The 19403-nt window shown below is 31.7% G+C and overlaps 1 long non-coding RNA gene and 1 pseudogene across 1 annotated transcript; one reads left to right on the top strand and one right to left on the bottom strand.

Annotated features, from left to right (window-relative positions):
• The first annotated feature begins 1988 nt into the window (after positions 1 to 1988).
• Positions 1989 to 19403, top strand: part of LOC146916691 (PR5-like receptor kinase) — a 50937-nt pseudogene continuing 33522 nt past the window's right edge.
• LOC146916692 (uncharacterized) lies at positions 9628 to 10468 on the bottom strand. Its single transcript, XR_015014005.1, has 2 exons — positions 9930 to 10468; positions 9628 to 9846 (listed from the first exon to the last, which is right to left on the bottom strand). It is a non-coding gene; the product is annotated as an uncharacterized LOC146916692 (long non-coding RNA).

The raw sequence follows: 19403 nt of genomic DNA, 5'->3' as shown, positions 1-19403 counted from the left end.
TGTTTATAAGTTTGTGTTGGTCTTATTTTAGATTTTTTTTAACGTATAGTAGAAACCAAGAGCATGATTTGGTTATATTGTTGAATGTTGGCCGAGTCTAATGATTTGTTAGTTTTTTTTATTAAATTTAAGGACAAGTAATCTTTTCAAAGTAATAAAGTTGGCCATTCAAAGAATGGTCTATAAAACATATACTTTTTTTTAGGGATATAAAACATATACTTTGTTATATATCAAAGCAAGAAATACAAATTTATAATAGATCAATATATTTTGGGAGATGTCCAAAAATCCAGTGATTATAGATAGATACAAGTGTCATCACTTTAGCCTAATTTGTGGAACTTGAAACCTTCGCAGTTTATGGAACTTTTTGAATCAATTAAACTAAATGTTTCAAGTACATTATACGTATAAACATATAAACTTTCGACGATAAAGAATAAATTTTCCCGTACATTATACGTATAAACATATAAACTTTATTTTTAGTTTTAGCCCTTACAAACATTATCTTTAAACTTTTTCAAGTACACAAATTTTATTACCAATTTCAGTCTCCACTTTAACTATAGTGACATTGACGAATTTTTAAAATGTCTATCTAATTAAATTATTATTTTTTTAAATATATAATTAACTTTATTACATAACTATTTTTTTGACATTGACGAATTTTTTATGATGTCACATGAACTTCCGTTAGACATTTGTTGTCATTGGTTTTTTTTTTTTAAGAACATTTGTTGTCATTGTTAACATTGAGGCCTAAAACTGTTTTACCAATAATAAAGACTAAAATTGATAACCAAATATATTTGAAGTTTTAAGAAAGATGAAAATAACCAATAGAAAATGTTGACAGATTTATAGAGAAAACAAATATATTTTTAGATTCCCAAAAAAAAAAAATTAGATAAAAATTTGTTAGATCTCTCAGAAGAAAAACGTGATTTGAAAAATTACTATGTGAGGTGTGAGCTATTCCAAGAAGATTAATGTTATTTGAACAACGACTTTTTAAAACAATTTTTTGCACAATCAAAATATACAAAGAAATGTAAGGATTGACACAAAAATCAAAGTAATGAAAAGAGAAAGTGGAAATACAATGTGAGTATGTTAAAGAAAGTTGTTATGAATTTTAAAACGATTTATTGGACAACTAAAATATACAAAGAAATGTAAGGATTGACAAAAAAATCAAAGCAATGAAAAGAGAAGGTATAAATACAATGTAAGTATGTTAAAGAAAGTTGTTACAAAAATTATCATAAAATGGTTGTTCAAATATCATTTCTCTCAAATAATGGAACCATTTTTTAAAACTTCATTCTAATACTTACAAGTAAAGGTTAAAGTTATTGAGCGGCTAATACACTACGGTAGAGGTGAGTGGTGGCAGCAGATACAATGGCTGCCGAGTATATGTGACACCTGTAAGGGTTTGTAACGGTGACGGAACCGCTTATGGGCTAGGGTGGGTCACGGCTCACCCAAACCCTAAACAAAACTTTGTTAATGGGTAAATATAGACATTTTAAAGTACGGCGTTATATTATATTATATTATATTATATATATATATATATATATATATATATATATATATATATATATATATATAGACACACACGTATAAATAACAAATGAGTACTTTGCCTAGCGGTTAGACTAAACAACCCTTCACCATCATATGTCTAGTTTGTAAGGACACTTCCTTTTGTCTATTGGTTAATCGTTTCGTTACCCATATTCAGGGCCGTTTCTGAGATTTTGGTGGCCTAAGGACGAACCTACAATTTGAATACTAACTAATAAATATATATAAACATCAAACTTGATACAAAAAACTAAGCAATTTTTATAGACGTAATAGACCCCTAAAAAAAGAATCTGGGGCAAAGGGCGGTTGCCCTCTTCGCCCTGCCTCAGATACGGCCATGCCCATATTCTTTGCAATATTTAAGGCCTTGGTGACAATTAACAATGGGTTTGATTGACAAGGGAAGAGACAATGTTAGAAAGATTCAGCGTCATTTAGTATGCTTGTATATGGGTAATGTGGCAAGACCGCAATGTGAAAACATCTAAAAAACAAAACTGATTCGCCATAGGATTGCGTGGAAGAAATCCATTGCAATGCTTGGAAATTAAGTTGACAGGGTGAAAGCATTATTAGGAGGTCTGCACTAAGGTAGGGGAAAGTATCTGTAGCAGGAGGAGCGGGAAATTTATCTCAATTGTGTTTGGTTTTGGCTATGAAGCACGGACACTTTTTGGATTACCGTATCTCGGTGTCGGACACGCGACACTGACATATATAAATACATTGAATTATGTGATTTTTTTTCAAATTATTAACGGTGTTGGCGTGTCAATGTCTGTGTTTCATAGGGTTTTGGGGATAGTTGATCTTGGAATTGTAGAGCTTGGTGCTTTCCTTTGTCTTTTATAATGTTATTTGGTTGTTTTGTTGTATTGGTCTGTTATGCTGATTTGGCGAGTCAAATTGGGTGTGATGCATGGTATCAAGGAAGCTAGTAGTGACTTCAGTTTTCACAAGTATTGGGTGAGTCTTAGTTTTGATGGAATTTGTATAAGTACTCATGTATTATCTTTCTTTTTTTGGCTGTGCCATTTTAATGAATTATCTTTGTTTGGCTTTTAAAAAAGATAAAAAAAAATATTAACATATGTGTCAGTGTCATTAAAGGTAAATGTTAAGTACCCCAATGTGAAGATTTTATTGTGTGTCAATTTATTTATTTATCAAAAAAGTTGAAAATTAATTTACCTCAACGAGTACTTTACACTGTATGCAATCTTAACATATATTATATTCTTTCCGTTTTATATTCGGTGTCTCATTTTAGTTTTACACAGGTAATTGATAATCTTGATTTACTAAAACAAATTATTAATTATAGTTAGTAGAGTAGTTTTGTTTTGTGTGAAGAATATGTGACTATTTTAAAAGAGCAATGCTAAGGACAGTCACTTTTACACTCTCCATTTGACACTCTCTCATATATTGGGCCACGTGTCTCACAACACTTTTTTCTTAAATTTCGGTCACTTGTTTACAGGCTCTGCAAGTTTACTACTTTGTTTTTTTTTTTATTCTTTTTTTAATTAAGTGCAAATCAAAGGCCTTTGATAAACTATTTCCAGACTGAAGTGTTTGAAATCGCAGACACCATGCTCAAGTATTTCATAGCTTTCCTTAAAAAAAAAGTATTTCATAGCTGATGTGACTATTCAAACACAACACACCAGAAAGAAAAGAGGAGGTTTGGGAGTATTTGGAGTGAGATCTAATTAAATCATGTTTGTGTGACATTACAGCAAGATGAAACTGCATATCCACTTTCAACTTTCAGTACCCAAATCAACTAGTTAACAAAAACTTAAAAATTAAATAATTTTTTTCAAATTTCACAAAGGGCCAAATCAAATTATTCCAAACAATAAAAATTTTACAATAACGATTCACTTCCTCTTGTCTCCAATAAATTCAGACCATTTTCAAGAAATTTTTTTGAAACAAAAAAAAACTATGAACACTCCCAATACCAGAAAAGGAAAAACAAAAGCACCAAAACACAACTATGAAATCATGTGAGCCACCTCCTACAATTACAGAACGACAATAAAACTCCTTCAACTGTTATCGACTTAGCCTCTCATTCATCAAACTGGAACAACAATAGTGAGCTTGCAATGAGGCATTCGATGAGATGTCAAAGCCAATGGGTAAGGTGTGCAAATGAAATGAATTATTAAAAAAAATTAAGAAATGGCTTAGGATGAGCTTCTTCATCCATTTCTTTTAAGGCAACAATGGAGATTTTTCAAAGATCTACTTCTTCGTCCAGTACTGCAACATAATAGTGGGAACAATTTTCGAGATTCTGATAATAATTAAATTTAAATTAAAACATTAATTATCCCTTGAACCTGTTCAACCGGTTACCCAAAACTGTGAGAGTGTTGTGGGACACGTGGCCCAATATATGAGAGAGTGTCAAATGGAGAGTGTAAAAGTGACTGTCCTTAGCATTACTCATTTTAAAAATATGTGACTGTTTAAATATATATTTTGAAAATTCTCTAAGAATGATATGATTATCATGCTATGTATGTTTAAACTTAATGTATATATTAAAAATTTAGTTCCTGTACGTCAATTTTTTTAACTATTATTCTTGTTTATATTCTATTCCAAAAGAAGTACCTAGTTCTGGCCATGGCCGTGTATCATTATCTTTTGTTTCAAATACAAGTCAACAAGAAATAACCAAGACGTCGAAATATTCTTAAAAAATAATGAAGCCTTCATTGTTAGAAGATACAAATTCTCACATATCAAGAAAATGACCAACAATTTCAAAGTAGAATTAGGACAAGGTGGTTATGGTGTTGTATCCGATGACAGCCCTGTGGCCGTAAAGATATTGAAGACATCTAAAGGAAATGAAGATTTTATGAATGAGGTTTCTAGCATTACCAAAACCTCTCACGTTAATGTTGTCGCCCTTCTTGGATTTTGTTTTGAAGGTCAGAAAAAAGCTCTCATCTATGAATTGATGTCCAATATGGTTCTCTTGACAAACTTATTTACAATAAGGGACTTGGAACCATTCCATCTTTGAGTTGGGAGATTCTTTATCAAATTGCTGAAGAGCTGGAGTACCTACATAGGGGATGTAGCACTCAAATTTTACATTTTGACATATTCTCTTGGATGAGAATTTTTGTCCAAAGATATCAGATTTTGGCCTGGCAAGACATTGCCCAAAGAAAGAGAGCATTATTTCGATGTCAAATGCTAGAGGGATATGTAGCTCCAGAGTTGTGGAATATATAGAAATTTTGGAGGAGTTTCACACAAGTCTGATGTTCATAGTTATGGAATGATGTAATTGGAAATGGTTGGAGGGAGGAAAAACCTTCATGCTGATGCAAGTCACACAAGTGGGATATACGTACTTTCCTTATTGGGTATACAAGGCTTTTGTACTTTGCCATTTTATGCTATTAACATGGATGATGTGAGTTTGTTCGCAGATTTATCATTTTTGTTTTTAGCGAATTTGCATTGTATCGATGTACTCTATCAATTTAAATGAATGAATATCATTTATTTTTGTCAAAAAAATAATAATACACACATTAGGCAATAATCGAATTTGGGGAATTTAAGGAACACATGACATGTGATCCGAAAATGAAGGAATCGAGGATTTGATGAAATGCTAACCGAAAATATTCCTTATCATGCAATAAGAGGCAAAGAAAATGATTGGAAAATGGCAGTACACATTGAGAATCAAGATAACAAGGATTCTTCCACTATTAGTTAGAGTTGGAATATGCAATCATGTTAGTTAAATCTAGTTGTTACTTGTGTAATAAGCTAACTACTTAGCTAGTTGGTTTTTGTATTCTCTGGAGGTTATCACACTATAAGTTAGTCTGTGGTGACCATTGCCATATACACTCAATGATAATTAATAAAATGAACCACTTTCATTAATATTTTTCTATGTCAAAATAAAAGGGGTGAAGAATTTGATGATGACTCCTCTCTCCCTTTGGCCTTTCTAAAAGGATTTTCTGCTTTTATATGCTTTGATTCAAACATGCGTTCCATAGTTATACTTAGATTCTTCATTGAATAATCATAGTCGATCTATATCAAATTTGAATATTATATTTTAACATGATTTAAACGAAACAACCACCTCTCAACAAGAGAATGAGAAGGATGATGATAGTTTGATCCCATAGTTCACTTGATACTATATCAATAATGTTCTTGTCCTATCTTGATCTTCTTATTCTCTAAAAGTATTCACAAACATTACATGTTCGAACTCTACTGAAAACAAAAAGAATTGAGCTGTAAATTAATGGTAAAGACTACTAACAATAAACATTTACTTTAACATGAAAAAGAGTTAAAGTTGTTAATAAGGATTACAAAAACCTATTTAGAAAATATGTTTGGTCAAGATTAAGATTGGATAAAATTTGAGTTGCTCAGTAGCACATGTTAAGCTCCTCCCAACTCCTTTCTAGAAGTTATAATTGTTTTTATTTTCTTCCTAAAAATGTTTATTTTGAATGTTGAAATTTTCCTAAATTTTGATTGGCTCTACTCTCCTTTTGAGGAGAAGAGAAGCCAAAGTTAAGGCAAACTACAAACACTACTATCTAAGACTTTTCATTGCCATTTGTTAAAAAATCACCTTGAGCAGCTTTTGTTTTTTGATGAAAAATCAGATTTTAAAAACAAAATTATCATTTTTTATATTTAATCCGTTTATTACAATCTTGTTTTGAGAAATGAGTATGTAAAAAAAAAGATTTAAAACTACTTCGAATGAGAAGTTGTTTTGAGTAGTTTTTCCAAAAAAAACAATTTTATTTTAAAAAATGCTTTTTGTTATGGTGAACGTATACAACAAACTAATGTATGTATTTTTAAGAATCTATAATCTATTTAATGTCAAATCAGTTTATTTCATATTCATTAACAAATGAACCGTAAAAAGATTTCCATTTCTATATAAATTTAATTGTGTGTAATATTTTTATAAATTGTGTTCATACGATTTTGTAGAATTTGTTAGTAACAGATATAGTAAATGAGGAGAACGACAATTTTCAAATGAATTTGACTTGTTAGAGTTATGCGATAAACTGAACAAATTAAAAAGATTTTACTTTTTGGATTAGGTAAGATTTTCTTCTAAAAGATTTAAATTACATGTTTATTTCATAGAATAAAAATGATTTTTTTAAACCTATTTGAGTTTGCGTGATGATATTGATTTAGGATTTGAGAATGTGTTCCTCTTCAAATTCTCAGGTGTGAAATAAGAATTCATTTTTTTAACTTCAATTTGTATTTTTTTCCCAAAAAAAAAGTTCAATTTTTATTAACTTCAAAGAAAAAATATTTTGTTTTTTATATTTTGAAATAGGTAAAAAGAAAAAACTCAAAAACTACAAAACCTCTTCACGTTAAATGCTCTTTGCAACCTCTTCTCACCTACTCTAAAACCTCCACAATAACTGACCCTTTGAACCTCTCTTTACCTACTCTAAAATTACCTTCACAATAAATGTCTCATTCTACTTCTCTTCAACCTACTCTATGAATTCAAGTTACCTTTACCTTCATCACACTAAAACCTTTACCTTCATCACACTAAAAAACAATCAATTTTTATATCAACTCATCATCGATTATGGATTATTAATCACCCTTTAATATTATTAGCATGTTACCTGATGAGGTATTGTCTCATAATCTCTCTTTTCTCCCAACCAAACTTGCATTCTCCGTAGCTATTCTCTCCAAGATGAGAACCACTTACAGATCACAAACATCTCTCCACTTCGACCATGAATCTGTTGAGGACGAATGAGCCGTCCACTACTTTTGTCTTTTGTTGACACAATCATATGGTCTAATAGAAACAGTTTGTCAGCAAAGTTATTCATTACTAAGGATAAGGATTGACTAAGAATATATTTTTATCCCTTACTCAATATTATTTATTTGTTATATGTTTAGATTCTTCTAGATGTGCCTTCAAAATGATGGAAGGCAATGATAACAATTGAGCTTTGTACTACATCTTGAGCCTATTCAAATCAATATTTAGTTTTAAAAAAATAACCCACCCTATAAAAGCCCTATTGAAAACATGAGTTCATACATGCTTGATGAACACTTTAACATAAAATTAAAATATATTTTATGTACTTCAACTTTTATTATTATTATTATTATTATTATTATTATTATTATTATTATTATTATTATTATTATTATTATTATTATATATTTTTTTATTTTCGTTTATGTCATTGTATGCCTATCCATTGAGACTTAAGAAATAAGGAGAGGAAGATCCTATCCATTGAGACTTAAGAAATAAGGAGAGGAAGATCCTATCCTATTATTATTCAAGACAGACATTCAAGAGTATCAAATAGAGATCAAGAAGATGTATTCAAGAGATAAGTTTTCTCACCCCTTTTTTTATCTTTAAATTATATATAATGTTCTATATTCATGGAACTAGATCCAGGGTTAATTGTTCATGACAAAATACACTATATGATTATGATTTTTCGCTCTTGCCATGATGTGCAGTTTATTTTAGGCTTATTCAATCACCTGGTCCCTTAACTTAATTGATTGACTCAAATTTGGTCCCATAACTATAATTTGTACCAATTTGGTCCTCTGTGTTTTGCTCCGTTACTAGTTTTAGTCCTTTCTGTTAGTTTCTCTCAAAAAACGTTAAGGGACCAAATTAAGACAATCAATTAAGTTAAGGGACTGGGTGATTGAATAAGCCTTTATTTTAGGCTTAATAGCAGTTATCGCCCCCTAACGTTCACGAAGTTGCGATTTTGAACCCCTAAGAAACAAAACTATAAAACCGCCCCCTAAGTTTTGCAACTGAAGCAGTTTTGGCCCCCAAGGCCAAAAAAATAAAAAAATAACACGTGGCACCTCACTTAGGGTGTCACGTCAGCGTTAGACCGAATCAAAATTGACTTTGACTTAGGGGGCTGTTTTGTAGTTTTTTTTCTTAGGGGTCCAAAATCGCAACGTTGAAAAAGTTAGGGGGCTAAAAATGCTATTAAGCCTTTATTTTAATATATGACATTAGAATATTTCATTTATTTCTTACATGTGGTATAAGAGCCATAGGTGTGTGATTTAGGATCCATTTATTGTTTGAACAAATTGTGTTTGCCAGGAGCAGAATCACCAGCAAATCCGCTCATCGCAAATTGTCCTGCCAGGGGTTTAGCTCCTGGCAAAATGTGCTCCTGGCATAGGCCCTGGCACAACCCCTGGCAAATTGTGTCTGCATGATTGCAGGCTTTTATGACACACTCTGGTCAATGCATGCTGTTGCAGATTGTGTCAGCATCACATGCCAGGGACATTGCCAGGGGTTTAACCCCTGGCAAATTGTGTACGATTTTTTTTTAAAAAACATTTTTTATTTGTTTAAAAAATCAAAATATTAAAATTTAATAATTAAAAATAATTTTAAAAAATAATTATTACACCATTAAAATTAAAATCTGAATAAACAACATTTATATCTAATTAAACTTAAAAAAAATCGGTTTTAAATTAAAAAAAACAGTATGCAGAGAGGTAGTATGCAGAAAGTCTAACAAAAGGGAACATTAAACCCTTCATACATGTAGAAAGAGAGGTAGTATTTTGTTACAGAAAGGGTATAATATAAATATCATTTTTTATAAGGAAATAATAAAATAAATACTAAGGAACTATAGGAGGAGTCCTACTCTCTATAACATCAAAACGAAGAAAAAGACGCATGAAGAGGAACATTAAGAACGGCACAAATAAAACATCCTTTAATCTAAAACGATGTAAAATAGGTGTGCATCTTTTTCTTTTCTTATCGATTTTGATACATCATTGCATCAAAAGAATTTTATCATTATATTCTTCTTCCTTTTTTATGAACGATATACATCATCATATTTATTCAGGGGGAAATTTCTTCCCCTTTATGCAGAGGGGTTTAAATCGAAAATTATTAAAACTCTAAAAAAATTGAAAATTTCAGCCATTAATTTAAAACAACATTCTAAAAACTTATTATTTTACATATTTATAACATGCATACACAACAACATATATATACATTCAGCCAGTCATAAGAAAATTTATCAAAAATTTAAAATTGAGAAACTACTAACTTGTTGAAGCTTCACAAAGAACAGATCCAAGAAACCAAGTTGAGCAAGGAAACACAGGAGGCAAACTTTGACACTGATATTGCAAATGACATAAAAATTATAAGTCAATATAAGAAAATAAAATAGAAGCATAAAACTTTAGGTGTAGAGATTTACCAAAGTAAAAAAAAATTAGTGTTGTTGGAGAAGAGAGTGGTTTGTGAAGAGTGGTGGTGGTGGTGTGTGTTATGTGAAAGAGAAGTAAATTTCTCTAAGTGTGAAGAATGGAACGGTTCAAATATGCACAAAATTATAGATCTACAATTTGCCAGGAGCCCAGCCAGGAGCTACCCCTGGCAAGACTCGGTCTCCAAGGTTCCTAGCGTAGCCACAGACCTGCCAAAAAGGTGTCAGCAATTTGCCAGGAGTTTGTGCATTTTGCCAGGGGTTCAGCCCCTGGCATGTCAGCTTTACAGATTTTTGTCAAATCTTCTGCAGAATGCAGAGATTCCCTTGACTTTAATTTGAATCAAATTTTACCGCCTAAAATTTGCAAGGGGTTACTGCAATTTGCGAGGGGTTTGCTCCTGGCTTATGGTGTGGTTTGAAATTGCAATTTGCCAGGGGTTTCCCTGGCATTACTCCTGGCAAATTTGCCAGGAGTTGATGCTCCTGGCATTATTCCGTGGCAAAACGCAAGATTTCTAGTAGTGATGGATGTAGACGATTTTGTTTAAATTATTTTAACACATGTTGAATGCTATACCATGTTGAAATTATAAGATTTTTATGGGTCAATGAAAATGATAATAAGTAATGAATTCATAAACTTATTTTAATTGAAGAATTTTGCATGTTAGTTTGAGACTTAGGAGTTTGTTCCTCCTCAAGGTCTAGGTTCAATCGTCTCTAGTGTTAATTTAGTGGACTAATTTACCTTTTCAAAAAAGATAGAACTTTTGTGCACATTTTCACCTTCAGGTTCTTTGTAATCCATTGCTTTCATCTGTTAATGATTCAGATGTAATGACTTTTGGGAAATAATGGGAACTTAAACTATCTTCGTCTTTAATGTTTTGGTAAAAGAAAAAAAAACTAATCTTCTATGTTTGGCAAATTAGGGTTCATGAGCAACAATTCTCCCCTCTTTATTTTAGTTCAATTTAACTAATTTCAAAACAATAATTTTATTTAAAATGTTTTGTTTAAATTAAAATGGAAAAGTTATGACATGGCTTCCGGTAAAGCATATGTTTAAAGCCACATCACTCAATTAGTTGCCACATCATCAAAATTGAAAGTTAAATCGACAGGGGATCAAATGTATGAATTTTTTCAAGATTGATGACCAAAATTGTGTAATTTAAGATAGGGGGACCAAAATCGCAGATTTATTAAAAGAGGGAAAACTACACTTAAGCCTAACTATCAATACAGGTAAAAAAATTGAATTTGGTGTAGCCTTCTTCCATTCCAAAACTACCCTTCACCCATATGACACAACTAAAAGTAACTTCCAGTCAAAATAGACAATTTAGCAGGTTTGTTTAAATTTACAACCTCCTGTCCATAAGGGAGCTTAACGTTTTCCCTCAAAAAAAAAAAAGTTAAGGTTAATCATTAACGTTCTTCTTTTTCTTCTTCATTACGGAAAAGGGCAACCCATCTCTCCCATTCTTGATTGTTTTTTATGTACTAATGTTTATGTTTTTTTCTCTTTGATAGGATTAGTGCATGGTTTGTAAAAAAAAGAGGAATAATGCATGATTTGTCAAAAGTAATAGTGCAATAAAAAGATCATAAGACAAAATGGATCTGATGGTAAAATACACTCATGCAGGTTCTTCATACATAATACATTTTTTTTTAGCCAACTACTCATCACAGGGATGAAATTTGTGTGCAACCAACCACTCAACTACTTCAACAATCTGCAAACTATTAATATGCAACGTATTTTGAAGCTCGAAAACACATTTTGAAAAACACTGAGCAAAATGAAATTTGCATCTCGAGTTTATTTTGTTCTTTGTTTTTACACTGACCAAAATGAAATTTGCATCTCGAGTTTATTTTGTTCTTTGTTTTTTCACATATGCAATTGGATATGAATACGACTACATTGTCGTCTCGTTCCAGTGGCAGCCCGCCACTTGTAGGGAACCATCTACACGATGCAGAAAAAACCCAAGAAATGATTTTAGTATTCACGGGATTCGGCCCACAAAATATTGGGGTCCCGGTTGGAAACCGGGTCCGTTCTTATGCGCAGGTGGTAAATCGTTTGACCACTCAGTGGTAAGTTTTATTGAATGTTTAGACCATATGCAATGGCTTATTGAATGCCTTCCTTAAACATGTTGAAGCTGTTGAAACCATTGGAAGGAGCCTTGTTGAAGATGAGCTGGAGGAGTGAGGTGATGAATCAATTCAACTTGTTGAATGCTGCCCCGCGTTGCCATGTGTCGCCATCTGGTTGGGTTAAAACGCGCGGGTGCGTTATAAGCGCCGACAGGGCGCGTGAAGAAGGAGAGGACGCAGAGAGAGAAATGTTAGTGGGTGGCACAGTACATGTGGCGCGTTATTACAGGCTGCTTGGATTTTTATTATCTTAGTATTTTGGACTCAATTATTTCATTGCAAATAATTTTTTTTATTTTTTATTTTTTTACCAAAATTCGTGATTTTTTTTCCTCTATAAATAGAGACTTGGATCATTTGATTTGGACACAGAAAAAAAAACCAAGTTTTTCACTCTCTTAATCTTATTATTATCTTTTCTTTTGAAATTTTAGTCTTTGATTAGTGAAATGGATCCCAATAACAATCAATTCAACACCCAAAATTCTTCTGATTACCCATTTAGCTAAAAAAAATTAATTGTATTATTTTAATTTAATTATAATCGATAATTATAATTTTATGTAATTATAAAAACAAAAATTAAATAAGAATAAGAAATAAAAAGTGGTGGGGTAGGGTGTTGAATGAAAACCATTGGAGAGGTAAAAATTGAATGGGTGTTGAATTAAGAGAGAGAAAATGATGTGGAGTGTTGGGAATTGAAAAAGGTGGGTGTTGAAGGTTGTTGAATGTTATTTTCCATTGTACATGGTCTTATAGTCTTATAAAATTTTTCATGCCAATTTTGGTTAATTAATAATCAAATGTGCGCACATTCTTAGAGGGGTGTATTGAATTGAGATTTTAAAGGATTTTAATAGACTTTTTTATGAAAAGAAAATCTTGAGGTATTGAATCAAGACTTTTATGAAATCTAAATAAATCTTGTGGTATTCAATCAAGACAATTAAGACTTTTTTTCAAGACATCAAAATCCGTATTCAATTAAGATTTCTAAGAACTTATAAAATGTCTCGTGGTATTGAAAATTGGACGGATTTTAATGGATTCATTTGTGGAATGGATTGTGTGAGTCTTTTTAGTTAAAATACACTCATCCAACAATCTCACACAAACTTTTGTGATACTCTTCCAAATTCATTTTTTTTTTTTTACGTTTCTTCCAAATTCTTTTCTGTTCTGTTGTAACAATGGCAAGTTATATACTCCCTCCGTTTCAAAATACATGTCCAATTTTTGCAATGTGCACTATTCACTTGACTTACTTTGACCATACTTTTTTACTAATGTATAAATACAAATGTTAGCATGTAAGATGTTGTTTGATTTGTCTCGACAAATATTTTCAAAATATTAATTTTTTATAATTTTTTACTTTAGATAATTAAAGATATTAACGGTCAAAATTGTGCATTGGCATATGTGAAGTGGTTGACTTGGACATGTATTTTGAAACAGAGGGAGTATTTTGTTTGGCAAACTTGATTGTCGAAATCATCATGCCTCTAACTTGCACTTTTTTTTAACATAACTTTTACGTTCATTAAAAAAAAAAGAACGTACTGTATAATCTTGTGGTTAATTTACAATCTACCTATATATCAAATTATTATAAAAATCACAACTTTACGTTCATTGGTATTATAATAATTTTTCTACTTGCATTTTTCCACCTGTAACATGCATTTTTCAATCAAATTATTATAATCAATAAACTTAACATAACTTATTTTTAGGTCTACTTATTTTGATATCATTTGTCCAGAATTTTTAAGATCAATCAACCTGCTAGTAGTAAATTATCTAATAGTCTTTTTTTGTTAAGAAATATTATCTAATAGTCTATACATTCATTGATTCAATGTTTTTCTTCGGTTGATTTATAACTGTACTTTTGTTTTTGAGATTTTTTGGCAACTGATCTATACATCTACTAGGATTATATTGTACTGTATCTTTAAATTTATTGACCCTTTTAAAATCTAAAAAATCCATTTAAGTCCTTTAAAATCTATACCATGAATCCATTAAAATCTTGCAGAGAATCTTGATTGTAAAAAGTCTTTCAAAAAATGTCTTTTAAAATCCCACAAAATCAATACAATCCAACAAAGTCTTTTAAAATCTTCAAGATTTTTTCTATGAAAACAGTCTTTTAAAATCTCAATCCAATACACCCTTAGTTACAAAGTAAATTTTCTTGTAGTGTTAATGTAAAGTTGATAATTAATAATCTTAGTGGTTTTTAATTTCTACTCGAGATTCCAAAATTCCTAAACATGAACCGGGTTAATCACAAATAATTTAAATATTTCTTCATTTGAACTGTGATTTTTTTTACAGTATAATTTGAAATATCGGGATTTGAAGAACGCCTGACCCAATATGTTGGGAGAAAACTTTAGATTTTGGGACACCCAATGGGAAGTGCATGGTACATGTACGCATGAATTTATGGATCAGAGTCAGTATTTTGATACGGTCATAAGAATTTATAAAGATAATAATCTTTTTTATATGTTTCGAAAAAATTCCTTTAAACTCGATCCCAATCGAACTTATAGGCTAACTGATAGTAGAAGCTTTCTTCAGAGAGAACTTGGTAACTTTGAAATATTTTTTTAACTTTGAAATATTGCATAACTGATATGCAATATTTTTATAATGTGAAGTTATTTATGTATCAAATGAGATGAAATTCATTGAACCAGAATTATAAGAAGTTATAGATTTTTTAAATAAGTTGTATGGATTACTAATAACATAAGAAATGAGTCAAGTGGAAATGTTGTAAATTTCAGAGCTTATAGTATCTATTAATCACTACTTAACAATTGGAGAAAACAATAACTTACTTAACATTAATTGAATACATAGCTTATTAATCTCCTATTACAGTAATAGGAGGATCCTTGCAAAAAAAAAAAAGTCATAAGATCTGTCACGTGTCTAGTAAAATGCTACTCTTGTTCCACAAGATACATCTCGATCAGCACAATTCACCCTATTAGTTCCAGTTAGGTCGTAACAAAGTGAAATTCGACTTTGTTACGACCTAACTGGAACTAACAGGGTGAATTGTACTGATCTAGATGTATCTTGTGGAACAAGAGTAGCATTTTACTAGACATGTGACAGATCTCATGACTTTTTTTTTTTTTGCAAGGATCCTCCTATGACTGTAATAGGAGATTAATAAGCTATGTATTCAATTAATGTTAAGTAAGTTATTGTTTTCTCCAATTGTTAAGTTGTGATTAATAGATACTATAAGCACTGAAATTTACAACATTTCCACTTGACTAATTTCTTATGTTATTAGTAATCCATACAACTTATTTAAAAAATCTATAACTTCTTATAATTCTAGTTCAATGAATTTCATCTCATTTGATACATAAATAACTTAACATTAAAAAAATATTGCATATCAGTTATGCAATATTTCAAAGTTAAAAAAATATTTCAAAGTTACCAAGTTCTCTTTGAAGAAAGCTTCTACTATCAGTTAGCCTATAAGTTCGATTGGGATCGAGTTTAAAGGATTTTTTTCGAAACATATAAAAAAGATTATTATCTTTATAAATTCTTATGGCCGTATCAAAATACTGACTCTGATCCATAAATTCATGCGTACATGTACCATGCACTTCCCATTGGGTGTCCCAAAATCTAAAGTTTTCTCCCAACATATTGGGTCAGGCGTTCTTCAAATCCCGATATTTCAAATTATACTGTAAAAAAAAAAATCACAGTTCAAATGAAGAAATATTTAAATTATTTGTGATTAACCCGGTTCATGTTTAGGAATTTTCGAATCTCGAGTAGAAATTAAAAACCACTAAGATTATTAATTATCAACTTTACATTAACACTACAAGAAAATTTACTTTGTAACTAAGGGTGTATTGGATTGAGATTTTAAAAGACTGTTTTCATAGAAAAAATCTTGAAGATTTTAAAAGACTTTGTTGGATTGTATTGATTTTGTGGGATTTTAAAAGACATTTTTTGAAAGACTTTTTACAATCAAGATTCTCTGCAAGATTTTAATGGATTCATGGTATAGATTTTAAAGGACTTAAATGGATTTTTTAGATTTTAAAAGGGTCATTTGATACATATCAGTTATGCAATATTTCAAAGTTAAAAAATTATTTCAATGAATTATGTAGCAACCTGGAACTTGGCAACTGATATTAGAAGCTGTTCTGGACCGGTCAAAAGGATTCTTGGCCCATTAGCTTAGGCCCAACATCTTCCAAAGCCCAAACTCCACGTTTGGCATTATTGCTCGCAACATACCCTCTCTCCGCGAGGGGGGTGCACGAAGCAAACGAGACCGGTTCAAACGAACCTCAACGTCTCTCTTGCACGTTCTGCACGTTCCCGCAATAAACTCTCTGGCGGTTACGCTTCCTACGATTTCGTAACCGCCAGAGCCAGGTGTGCCTCCTCAACGGCTCTGCAGCCCTCCACCTCTATAAATAGGGGACTCAATACAGTCCCCAAGGTAGAACTCTTCTTCCTTTAAAACCCTCACTCTATGATCTCTACTGACTTGAGCGTCGGAGTGCCTGCAGGTACCCACCCCCCATCCGCTCCAAGAAGCATTCCAACGCATTTCTACCACCGCATTCAAAGCACTGGCAGTCTCCTTCTCATCAGGTACGATCAGTGGCGCCGTATGTGGGAAATATATAAGCTCCCCCGTTTTTATACCCCTAAAAACCAAAGCTTTTCACAAAAAAAACTACCATGACTGCCAACGGTGCCAATTCCCGGTTACGAAGTGAGGTGAGTTTCCTTCAACAAGATGGCATGACATCTACACTGTAGACCATGATTTTCGGGTGTCAATCCATTGATTGGTTTTGAACCTTCAATCATTTGGACTTCTCGATTTTATTCTTGGGAAGGGAAAAATGAGATTAAAACCCTTTTTTGGATCCGGGGGTTGGTTACGATTGGGGAAGGTGTTAGGCACCCGCATCGTCCACGGTACTTCGTGGTAACCTCTTACCTACTTTATCTTTGTGCTAAATTCATTTATTTATTTGAAAGAAATAATGCCTTAAGAATTCTAAGTGAAAGAATGGAGGGAGAAGAAGGATGATTTTTGTTGTTTTTTATTTGGTTGATTTGGAAGGAATAAACCCTTGCCTACGTACCCTTAAAAGGGATCAAAACCACCGTAGTTCATTCTCAAAATATTTTTGGCGGGTTAGGTTGATTTTAGTTTGTTTTTGAAAATGGTTTTAAGAATGGTTGCGAGACCTCAAGGTATAGAAGAATAAAATGGTGTGAAGTTGGTCAATTTTAATTAAGAAATTTAGTCTAAGTTCAATTAAGATTCATTAGAAATTTGATTAAGAAAATAAAGGAAAAACACTTGGGTTACGGACCAAGGTTTATTAGGAAAATACTTTGAAGTTTGACATATTTGACTTTTTGAGATAAAAATATTTTTCTATACTAACGGTGAACTAGCGCAACGATGTGAAAAATAAAACGAGCATAAAACAATAAATAAAGTGGTGTTGTGTCGGTGCTTGTGTCGGTGTGTGCAATTACTACATTATTACATACCCTTCCTAGATACATTCAAAGAGAAATAAAAAGCACAAAAATAAATTACATCAATTCCCTAATTATACACACTAAATATTCCAAGGACATAACCAAATTAAACATAATAAAGCAACATATAAAATGCAATCACAAATGCATAAAACAAAAATCAAAGCATTCTAAACAAGCAAAAATAAAATATGCATGAAACAATTTTAAGCCTAAAATGCATGAGATAAAAAATAAGTCATTACATAGACTATAAAAAATGCATGATATGAAGATTAAAACATTAACTAAAAAAGCACGAAACAAAATTGAATCTCTAAACAAGCTTGAAAAGAAGTGCACAAAATTAGATGTAATTAAACAAGATGCTAAAAATATAGAAAGACAAACAAAAGATTTGAAAGATGCAAGAGATTTAATTTTAAAAAGGATGCAGGGGTGCAAAAACATACACAGGGGTTCAAACAGTAAAACAGTTGAGAAATTAGCAAAACAGTTGGGCTCAGGCTGGACGAATCTGGACCATCTGATGAATCCAGAGATCCAGATTCAATCACAGTAACATATCATCACAACCACTAGATGAATCAAAGAGTGTATAAAAAGGAAGAAACACTACACATTAAAGCAGATTACTCAGGGACCGTCAGATCGTAGATCTGGCGATTAAAAAACAAGGCGCACCAAAACAAATAAGGACAGGCATACACACAAACCAAAGTGAAAGTTAACAGTAGCCGTTAGATCAAAGATCTAACGGCTCACGGGAAAGGCACACCACAAGCTCGCTAAACGCGCACACAGAGGATTAGGAGGAGGTATATAAGCATGTTAAACACAGACTCACACACATTCTAACCCTAATTTCTCTAAGTTCTCAACCGCTCCACTCTTCTTTGTTTTCAAACACTTAATCACCACAGTATACAGACAGACTCCCTCTAAACCTCTCATTTCTCAAATCGAGTTTTCCTTCCTCTTAACACATTCCTTGTCCTAAACTTCATTAATCGTTCTTCACTTCTAAACATACGACACAAGAACAAATATGCACAAAAACGAAAACATGTAGCCTCACGTTACTTCTCTTCATTCCTCTAAGCTTAAAACCGATGCAAGATAACAGAGAACGACAGATTCAACAAAATAACAGTACAAAGCTTCATTCAACATCTCAAATTCAACGCAAAAACAGAGAAAAACTTAACATGCAGCTGTTATACCCTAATTTTGGACCTAAAAATACTTGTTCAAAATTTTCTTTCATCTTTGATATATGTCTATCACTCTTGAAGAATTGCCAATTTGCTATTGTTTACGCTGACATTTTACTCTGCTTTCTCTCCCAATTTAGCTTTAAAAATCTTTTCAACTGTGTATTTGTCTATGTTTTCTTGTATTTCAAGTCATCCAAAAACATTTTTCTTGCATTTCAAGTCATTTGAATTTGTCTCTGATCAATTGCATATTTCTCTACATTTTATTTCAATATTATTTGCAAAATTCATGAAAAAGGGTATTTTAGTCATTTTCTGCATTCAAACTCATTTTAGTCCTTGAAAATTGTTTGAGTCTTTTCAATTGGTTTGAATAAGCCCTTGTTTCAATCTCATGTTAAAATCCATTTCAAAAATTACATTTGAAGTCATTTTGAGTCAGCTTAGCCCCTAGGGGCATTTTAGTCATTTCCTATATTAAAATTTCTTT

The sequence above is a fragment of the Medicago sativa genome, chromosome 6, assembly GCF_051527215.1.
Source record: "Medicago sativa cultivar Bolivia chromosome 6, Bolivia_mono, whole genome shotgun sequence".
Classification (NCBI taxonomy): domain Eukaryota; kingdom Viridiplantae; phylum Streptophyta; class Magnoliopsida; order Fabales; family Fabaceae; genus Medicago; species Medicago sativa.
The sequence above is the reverse complement of the archived record's forward strand: the minus strand, read 5'-3'. Positions and strand labels throughout refer to the sequence as shown.